Genomic DNA, 10,000 nt, shown 5'->3' with positions numbered 1-10,000 from the left:
GTTATCTCCCTTTCGATACTTGTCGTTATTTCTGTTGTTGTTGTTGTTGTTGTTTGAGATGGCTGTTGATGTTATGATCCTTTTTACATTTAGTCAAGTTTTGACTATATGTTTTAACATAGACGGGGAATCGAGACGAGGTTCGTGGGGTGTGTGTGTGTGTGTGTCTGTCTGTCTGTCTGTCTGTCTGTCTCTATGTCTGTCTCTATGTCTGTCTCTATGTCTCTCTGTCTGTGTATAGCTATTCAGAGAAAACAACTGGACCGATCTTCATGAAACTTGACATAAAAGTTCCTGGGTATGATATCCCAAAACGGTTTTTTTTCTTCATTGTTTCGATAAATGTCTTTGATGACGTACATATCCGGCTTTTAGTGATAGTTGAGGGGGCACTGTCACGCCCTTATATTTCAACCAAATTGACTAAAATTGTTGTCAAGCAACCTTTGACTCAGTCCGTGACTTTGCATTTCAGCTCGGAAGCTTAAAAGTTAGTTAATTAGTTTGCTCATTAAATTTGTCATTTAAAACGAATGTTCCCTTACAGATTATAACATCAATGCATTGTATGTTTACTTTAAAATCGCGCTCAGAATGACAGAAAATAAGTGTAGTATATTTCCGCATGCTTCGCAGAGACGAGCGTGACCCGTCTCGGTCTTCGGGTATGGTTAGTCGAAACTATGTGAATGCACAGGGTTCCCACAGGTCATGGAAAACCTGGAAAGTCATGGAATTTGATTTTTAATTTTCCAGGCCTGGAAAGTCATGGAATTCCAATTCAAGTCATGGAAAGTCATGGAATTTAACAAAAATAAGAAAGAAAAAAAATCAACCTTTGAAATGACAGGACCAGCAAACATTACCGATAATCTGACTGCGTAGCAAATGCTTGCCTTGCTTGTCGAAGAGACACTGCGTAGAAACTGACTCAAATTCAGTGCAAAGTAAGCCAGTGTCAAAACTGGCAGTGACAAGACGTAAAAAGTTTGCGTGTTCGGAAATGGCGACCTGTGGATCTAGTCATGGAAAATGTTATTGAGGCTCATGGAAAGTCATGGAAAAGTCATGGAATTTTGTTTCTAAAAACCAGTGGGGACCCTGAATGCAGTCTCGCTGATGACTGGCTTTTGGAGTTGATCTTTTAGTTTAATGCCTACAGTTTCACTAAATGTGTTTATATCGCTTCACGCGACGTATTGCTACTTATGATTGTTTTGGTGTGCCTACGTTAGTGGTTTTGATTTTTCTTCGCTTTTGATTTCAGCGAACATTGAGCAACGGAGGAACAGCGAGAAACAGAGCGAGAGTGTGTACGTCAATACATCAGCCCTGTAGATAATGTACAACTTCAAGGACATGTTCTATCTGTGTTGTACAGCTACGGTGTGTGTGTGTGTGTGTGTGTGTGTATGTGTGTGTGTGTGTGTGTGTGTGTGTGTGTGTGTGTGTGTGTATTTGGCGAATGTTTGTGTTTAACGAAAAAAGTTCGACATATTCAAATACGATGTCAAAAAAAACATGCATGAATAGCATGTTTTTCCCATGTTGGAATTGTAAAGTCAACAGATTTGGTTTTGATTTTGCTTGGGAATCACAATTATAGATAGGTAAGTCACAACGGAAGATTTCGCAAAAATTTTACTTCATTTTTTTTCTAATGATGTATCAGCAATACTGGTTTAATTGAAACGTTAGAGATCAATATTCAATGTTTACTTTATTGGAAATCCAGAAATGAACAGTAAATTACTCACATAAGAGATCAGTATGTACGTATACTTATTCGGTTTACCTTCAGTTGTCATTCACTTGATATTGAGCTGGGAATGAAAAGATTAAAGAGAATAAGGGACACAACCGTCGAACGCTGAACAAGGAGAAGAAATAGAATATTCTGGTATAGTCATATGAATACACTGGATGACCAGTAGCACTTTATTTTTGAATGTTTACACCAAGGTCCATGAAGACAATCGACTAAAGTTATAATTCTTTATGCCTGTCATTAACTCTGCAAAACTCACAGCACGAACATTCGACCCTGAATTGCACTCATTGCAGGGAAGCTTAAGTGAAGTTCAAGGGTATGAGCTCTGGACCGAGAATAATCATTTTGTCTTGGCGTCTGGAACCTTTTAGCCAGACTGCGCCTGCGCGTATTTATGTACAATGTACACGACTGTCGGTAGTCTCGATCAATGCAAGGTCCCCTTCTATCTGGGTATTTTACGTCATAAATTGTACTTGATTGATTATTACGTAAGTTAATTGTGACTCATAGACTTTCTTCCATTTTGACTGGTTTAGGGCAATGGGGGTACTGTGGGTGATTACTGTGAATTCGAGTGGGATTCAAAATGTCAAAGGGTCGCAGTATGCAATGCAACAAGTAGTCGTCCATACGCGATTTTAGCCACCATGCCAGTGGGTTGGTATGCAGTAGGAGGGGGGGGGGGAGGGTGCTATTATTTGAATATGAAACGTTTATTGTTACGTTATTTTGTTAGAATGTAAATGTATTTGATGTTAAATAGTATGGTTTTATTCATAGTTAATATGTGACCCTCCACCACGAAATGAGTCGCATGTCACCTCACGCGGTTCTGCGCTAGGCTTAATGTAAGTCCGGGGAGTGTCTGGTAACAGTGTGAGGGTCACCTTAGTTACAGGCTTATAACTCAAACAGTTTTCGCTCTTTTCTAAAACGGGTTTCACCACTAGATAGAGCATAAAACACTCTTTATGAAAATGTAAAAATATGAAAATCATGCAAAGGTGACATGCGACTCGTTCCGTGGTGGAGGGTCACATATGTAAAGCGCGGGAAGCACCGTTTACTGTGGTTCGCGCTGTAAAAGCTGTCATTATCATGAAAGCACAATGTAGCGCACAGAGAAGATGGAAACATCTGGACACAAAAGAAGATCGGACATTTTAAAATGGTCGGCAAGTGTGCTTTTATTTTTGGCAGACTTGTGTGAAATATGTGCACATTCTTGTTTTGGGATGAGAAGGTAAACGTGTGCAAAATTTGATGCTTCAAAAAAAGCCGATTGCGACGTCATTCAATGCCATGCATACAAAGGTTCTTCTTTTCTATCTATCAGTCTATGCTTCCAACTATGCTCATCAATCAAAACAAATGTTGGAACGATTTCAATTAAAAAAAATACATGAATTAAACTAAGGTAAGGTATAACAAATAAAAAAGAAATCGGTTCGGTTACTTCCCTTTTTATGTGTGAAAATATGTACCATGTCTGCTTGGCCTAGAATTGTCTTAGCGTGAGCGAACAAAAGTTCAAAAGAGAAACGTTTTAAAGATAAATAATAATAATAATAATAATAATAATAATAATAATTTAAGTTATTGAGACATCCCAGTGCACTAAGGGATTTATAGAGCAAATCGAGAAAATTCATTATTGAACGAAGCGCATAGCGCTGAGTTCAATAATTATTTTCGAGATTTGCTCTATAAATCCCTTAGTGCACTGGGATTGTTTCAATAACGATATTGTCAGTACCGCCATAGAAAAAAGAAGATTCCAAGCGCACATTTTGCAACGCGCATTTGAATAGGCATAACTGTGTGGTCAGGTCGTGTACAGTAAAGATCTACTTTTGTGTGGGGTGTCTCAAGTGTGTCGTGCTTTCGTCACACGCATTTTATTTCTGTTGGTAAATTCCAGTGTAGCGTTAATCTGAACAGTGATGATCTTTCAGAGAGACCTCATTTGAACTCGGAGAAAGGGCTGTGCTCTTCATTATTTGCGATTCGAAACCTCCAGTCGAGCTTCGACGGATTGACTGTGCGGAGTGACTCCCCTTGAATTGACTCGAAGCCGCGGGACTCGACGGTTCGCACATTTTCAAAACAAATGTGGCATATTTCTCGTGTTGTATCTTCACTCATCGGGGAGTCTGATACTAAATATGAACGGTAAGAATGCTCTGAACCCTACACGTAGTATATCCCCATCGTTTTTTCGTTCACATTTGCCCAACATGTTAATTTGCTGAGCGGGGTTTATGTCGTCTGCTAGGGCAATCAAACCACTGCATGCAGTCTGCACTGACTGAGTCTGCACGCACGAGGCACGCTGGTAATAAGTCTTATAATGGTAAGAACGTTCTGAACCCTACACGTTTTCGATTACGAATGTTCTTGCCTTGAAATAATAATTCGGAAACCATTCATTTTCTGAACTGATGCAGTCGTATTTCAGTGTTCATAGTCAGTGCGGCTACGTATGACAGAGTCGATCGAGTCAGTCTTCCAAACTGGTCTAGCTGGTACGTTATCGGAATAACACTTGTGTTTTCTGCTAGCGGGTGGGAATTTTATATTAACTCATCATTTGGTAATGTGGATGATAAGCTACATGCCACTAACACGATGAGAAGAATCTATGCAAGTCGGCGAGAATTAGATGAAAACACAGCGGCTTCTATTTTTAGATCAGTGGCAGCCGCACTGTGGCACAGGCACATGCAATCTGTCAGAAAAAAACCCACTTCTGCTTTAATTGAGAAGCAGGGAATTTATGGTCATTTGGTATTGTGGAGAATATAAGCTACATGTCAGTAATTAATTCTGAGGATGAGAGCACAGTCTTGCTTAGGTAAAGGGCGGAAGAATACGCTCTGTGGAAAAGTTAGCGCACTCCAAGAGTGCGCTAACAGTTTTAGCGCATCGCCATTAGCCAATCAACTGGTTCACATCAGTCATGTGACACCAGTACTTACTGACAATAACAACCAATTTCATAAAATTCTTTTGGAGTAATATAAACAAAATGTTATTATCCTCTTTTTGGTCAGCCTTTGAAAAAGGGGAACTATCTGTATCCCAGAAGCGAACAGCAATCACACTGATACACAAAGGAAAGGGGTTGAAACGAGAGCACCTAAATAACTGGCGTCCTATATCTGTAACAAACACCGACTATAAACTATTAGCGATATGCCTTGCAAACAGATTAAATCAAGTTTGTTTGTTTGTTTGCTTAACGCCCAGCCGACCACGAAGAGCCATATCAGGTGCTGCTTTGACATATAACGTGCGCCACACACAAGACAGAAGTCGCAGCACAGGCTTCATGTCTCACCCAGTCACATTATTCTGACACCGGACCAACCAGTCCTAGCACTTACCCCATAATGCCAGACGCCAGGCGGAGCAGCCACTAGATTGCCAATTTTAAAGTCTTAGGTATGACCCGGCCTTACCACTAGACCAACCGTGCCGGTATTAAATCAAGTCATCAATTACTTAATAAGTGAAGATCAAGTTGGGTTTTTAAAAAAAAAGAAATTCCAGCACTGTTATTAGAATGATCGATGACGTCATAGAATATATGAATAACAGTAATCAACCAGGTATTTTAATGGCGCTAGATTACAGAGCTGCTTGTGACACGATTTCTAAAGAATATATGCTCTGGGCGTTCCAAAAGTTTGGATTTGGTAGGTGGGTCGATACTTTAAAAAAAAATACAGAGAGTAGTATTAATTACATGGGATGGATCTCGAGTCCATTCCCATGTAATGCTGGAATAAGACAAGGATGTCCATTTTCGCCATTAGCCTTTGTTCTGGCCCTCGAAGTGTTAGCAATCAAAATCCGTGCAGATCAAGATGTTAGAGGGATTAAACTGCCAAGGAATTCTGATAGACATGGTGAAATTCTTAAACTACTTATGTATGCTGACGACATTAGTTTCTTCCTACAGGATGAGAAAGACCTAAGAAACGTATTACATTTTATAACTCAGTTTTCAAATTTTTCAGGGTTAGCAATGAATGATCAAAAGACAGAAGCAATGTGGCTTGGTACAAATACATTTTCTGCTGACCGACCATGTAATATTATTTGGAAAAAACAAATCAAAATCTTAGGAATTCATTTCAACAACTCTGTCCCAGCCTCCAACCTAGAAGACAACTGGGAACCTAAACTACATAAAGTAAATTCATTAATAGCAACATGGTCGAAAAGAAACCTAAGTATAATGGGGAAAATGTGTATAGTCAAAACATTAATGTTGTCACAGTTTACTTACGTACTGCAATCTCTATGTGCCACAGAAAACTTCCTCAATAAGCTAAATTCATCTCTATTCCGATTTATCTGGAAGAAAAAATATTCAAACAAAAGAGCTTATGAAAAAGTTAATAGAAAAGTAATGTGCCAAGAGACAAATCATGGAGGTCTGAAAATGATTAATGTCAAAGATGTACAAACATCATCTCTAATTTCATGGATTATGAGGCTGCTGGACGGAAGTAACGCAAAGTGGCAACAGATCCATTAGCATCCTTTTTAAATCTGGGCGAACGCTTATGCTGTTTGCGCTCAAATGTGAGTGCAGAACATTTTAAAGGACTAGGTTCCATAAAGCAATATTTCTGGAAACAAGCTTTTATCACCTGGCTAAACAATAAACACAAGATCAAAGAAATAAGCAGTAATGAACAGCAGATAAGTGTACGCAATCAAACCTTATGGAATAATACAAATATAAGGTACAGGAAGCAAACGCTATACATGAATGACTGGATAAAGGCTAAAATATGCGTTGTTAAAGATGTTTTTAACGAAAACGACATGTGCTCTTTTGGGGAAATATGTGAACGAACTGGATATAAACAGTCTCGCCTATTTGAATATAATGCAATACAGACTGCCATTAAAGCTCTATTATTGCGTGATACGGGTCAGGCCCGTTCTGATCATATGCCATTTATACAATTATCTCCACGCCAAATTCGCCTAAAGATGTTAAATTATGAGATAAAAGAGCCAAGCTCAGCTGGATTTTAGTCGAACAAATTAAATATTACATTAGAAGATAAACACTGGAAATTAGCTAACGAATGCTCGACAGAAACCCGTCTTCGTCTATTGCATTGGAAAATTTTACACAATATATATCCCACCAATATTTTGCTACATAAGATGGGAATTCGTCAAACAAATCTTTGTCAGTATTGTAACGAAACCGACTTCATGGAGCACTTTTTTTGGCAGTGTAGAGCAGTGCAATCCATATGGCAGGAATGTCAAGGGTACATGTTAAATGTACAGGCAAAAATATAAAGTTAAGCTGCGAAGAGGCTCTTTTTGGGTATTTCACACGTGATATCCCCAGAGAGAAAACCTTCATAATTAATCACCTTATATTGATATCGAAAATGTGCATAAGCCAGTTTAAGTACGGAAATCCAAAAACTAACATGAAGGTCTTATTTCAGAACCAAGCTCGACTTCGAAATTTCTAGTAAAATTGAACTGTGTATAAGAATATAGAGTATAGTGCTGTTAATGTAAAGTTATTTATATATGCACCGTATGATGCTGTGCTGAAAACTAGTCCTGTAAATGGTAATTTGTAAATTCTCGCCTTTTGTCCATCGAGCGTTGAATTAATTAACTTGTTATGTATTGTCCCTCTGAAAATGGTATTATTTAACAGAATTATGGGAACAACAACAACACACACACACACGCACGCACGCACGCACACACACACTCACACACACACACGCACATACACGCAAACAAACGCACAAACTACTAGACATAGCAAAGGTGAATGAAATAGCTGTAACGATAGAGTAACTGTAATGAAAAAAATAAAAGAGAAAAAAAAATTGAAAAAAAAAATTGAAAAAAAAATTGTCCATCATATGAATACATGTCCAGGCTAGGTATTAAGGATAAGCGGAAAGAAGTAGAAAAAAAAGACCCATAAAGAAGGATGCTCCCCGCCCCCCCCCCCATTTAAAAAAACGGGCAAAAAATAAGAAGGGTTGCAGCAGCCTGCATGCAACTGAGGTCAAAAAACAAAAAAAACAAAAAAAAACATATTTGTGAAGACGAAAACCTTGCCAAACGATAACGTTGGAAAATGATCTATGCCTGTTAATTTTTGTTTCTTGTCATTGCTTGTTTGCGTGTTTCGTGACAATTTGTGTTAATGTTCTGTTTGTCTGTACCACATTGTTGACGATTTTGCTTGAGTTTGTGCGTGGATTGCTTGTTCATTATTGTGACATGATGCTTTACATTGGACTTTTGTTTTGTTTATGTAAACATCATCGTTTCTTCACCTAAACCTGTTTGATTATCTTTGTCTGTGTCGTAGATGCTACGTCGTGTATATGTGTGAAGGACATAAGTAAAGATGACGATACCCACCGCGGGTTAGGGGGAAGATTTTACCCGATGCTCCCCAGCATGTCGTAAGAGGCGACTAACGGATTCTGTTTCTCTTTTTACCCTTGTTAAGTGTTTCTTGTATATCTAGAATATAGTCAATTTTTGTAAAGATTGTAGTCAAGCAGTATGTAAGAAATGTTAAGTCCTTTGTACTGAAAAACTTGCATTCTCCCAGTAAGGTAATACATTGTACAAATTAATTTGCAAGCCCCTGGAGCAAATTTTTGATTAGTGCTTTTGTGAACAAGAAACAATTGACAAGTGGCTCTATCCCATCTCCCCCCTTTCCCCGTCGCGATATAACCTTCGTGGTTGAAAACGACGTTAAACACCAAATAAAGACAGAAAGAAAAGATGACGATCAATAAAACACACCACCAGAGGAACTAACACATATACAATCAACTCAACAAGGGTAAAAACAGTTTCAAGTTTGTATTGAATGAAGAAAAGGAAATGAAAATAAACTGGTTTCTACCAATGAAAAATGATAATAATGAATAGGATTCACATTGGCTGCAGCTGTGATCAATCTTTTACCCTTCACATGGACATGTTTGAGTTGAAAATTGTGAAAAAGTTGGGCATAATTTCTAAAATCTGGAAACCACTTTTAGAATTTGTTCTTGAACAGTTGAGCTGCATTAAATCTGTACGATCGTGGTATTTTAGTTAATCATTAGACAATCAAAACGGGTTTTCTTTTCTGTTTCATTTTTACAAAAAAGCATATGGCTGACTTAATAACTTTCATCTAGTCAATCAGCTATAAATAACTAAGTAACAAACTCATTAAGTACTGTACTAACTAACTAAGTAACCGACTAACTAGTTCACTAACCCTTGCACTCACTACATATATAGAAACCAAAACAAAAGATAAGAATTTCAATCAACCAAACAACAGCTCAAGCAAAAAGTAAAGAAGAAACCCGGGTAGAATCTGAAAGGAAACAGTGAAAAAGGTTTTATTTTGTATTTTTTTTATGTTTTCTCAGCTTGTAATTCTTGTATTTTATTCATTTTAATTCATACCAAAGGTTTTTATGGATGTATTGACGATCAAATTTTTCAAATGGTTGCATAATTATGCAGTACTCCCAGTGAACGATTTCCACGAATTGTCCATTCTATTTTTAGTAACATGGGGTTTTTTTAAAAGCCCAATGAGCGATTGTATTACCGCGCGTCGACTGCATGTAATGGTGGTAAGCTACTTCTATTGAATGTATTTCTGCTTGAAATAAATATCTAACTTGATTTTGTTGTTGTTGTTGTTGTTGTTGTTGTTATTGATGGTGTGTGTGCGTGTGTGTGTGTGTGTTTTTGTGTGTGTGTGTGTGTGTGTGTGTGTGAGTGTTTGTGTGTGTGTGTGTGTGTGTGCGTGGGCGTGTGTGTGTGTGTGTGTGTGTGTATGTGTGTGAATGCGTGTGTGTGTGTGTGCGTGTGTGTTTGTGTGTGCCGCGCCAGACAGTGGTGTCAGCCGAACCACGCGTGTCTGCCTGGATCGTGCAAGCGAGAGTGTATGCGCAGGACTTACCGTCCCTTCTTTGACAAATCACATCAATCAATCAATCAATATGAGGCTTATATCGCGCGTATTCCGTAGGTACAGTTCTAAGCGCAGGGATTTTTTTTCTGCAAATATTGTGTGTTGTTATTCATTGCCCATCAAGTGTCATAGGTAGATGTTTGTGCACTCGGTTTGCAGAGGACTGCTTTTACGTGTGTGTTTGTTGTTTGTAATACATGCTTTAGATGAATTTCTGAAGG

General features: G+C 38.3%; 1 protein-coding gene across 1 annotated transcript in view; it reads right to left on the bottom strand.

The window, feature by feature from the left end:
- Positions 1-9,669: 9,669 nt before the first annotated feature.
- Positions 9,670-10,000, bottom strand: part of LOC138980667 (uncharacterized) — a 7,566-nt gene continuing 7,235 nt past the window's right edge. The window contains exon 5 of the mRNA XM_070353573.1: positions 9,670-10,000. This exon is cut by the window's right edge and continues 315 nt beyond it. The gene's annotated coding sequence lies outside the window, so the exon portion shown is untranslated.

The sequence above is a fragment of the Littorina saxatilis genome, linkage group LG11 (genome assembly GCF_037325665.1).
Source record: "Littorina saxatilis isolate snail1 linkage group LG11, US_GU_Lsax_2.0, whole genome shotgun sequence".
In the NCBI taxonomy this organism is placed as follows: Eukaryota; Metazoa; Mollusca; class Gastropoda; order Littorinimorpha; family Littorinidae; genus Littorina; species Littorina saxatilis.
This window is presented reverse-complemented; position numbering and strand designations above follow the sequence as displayed.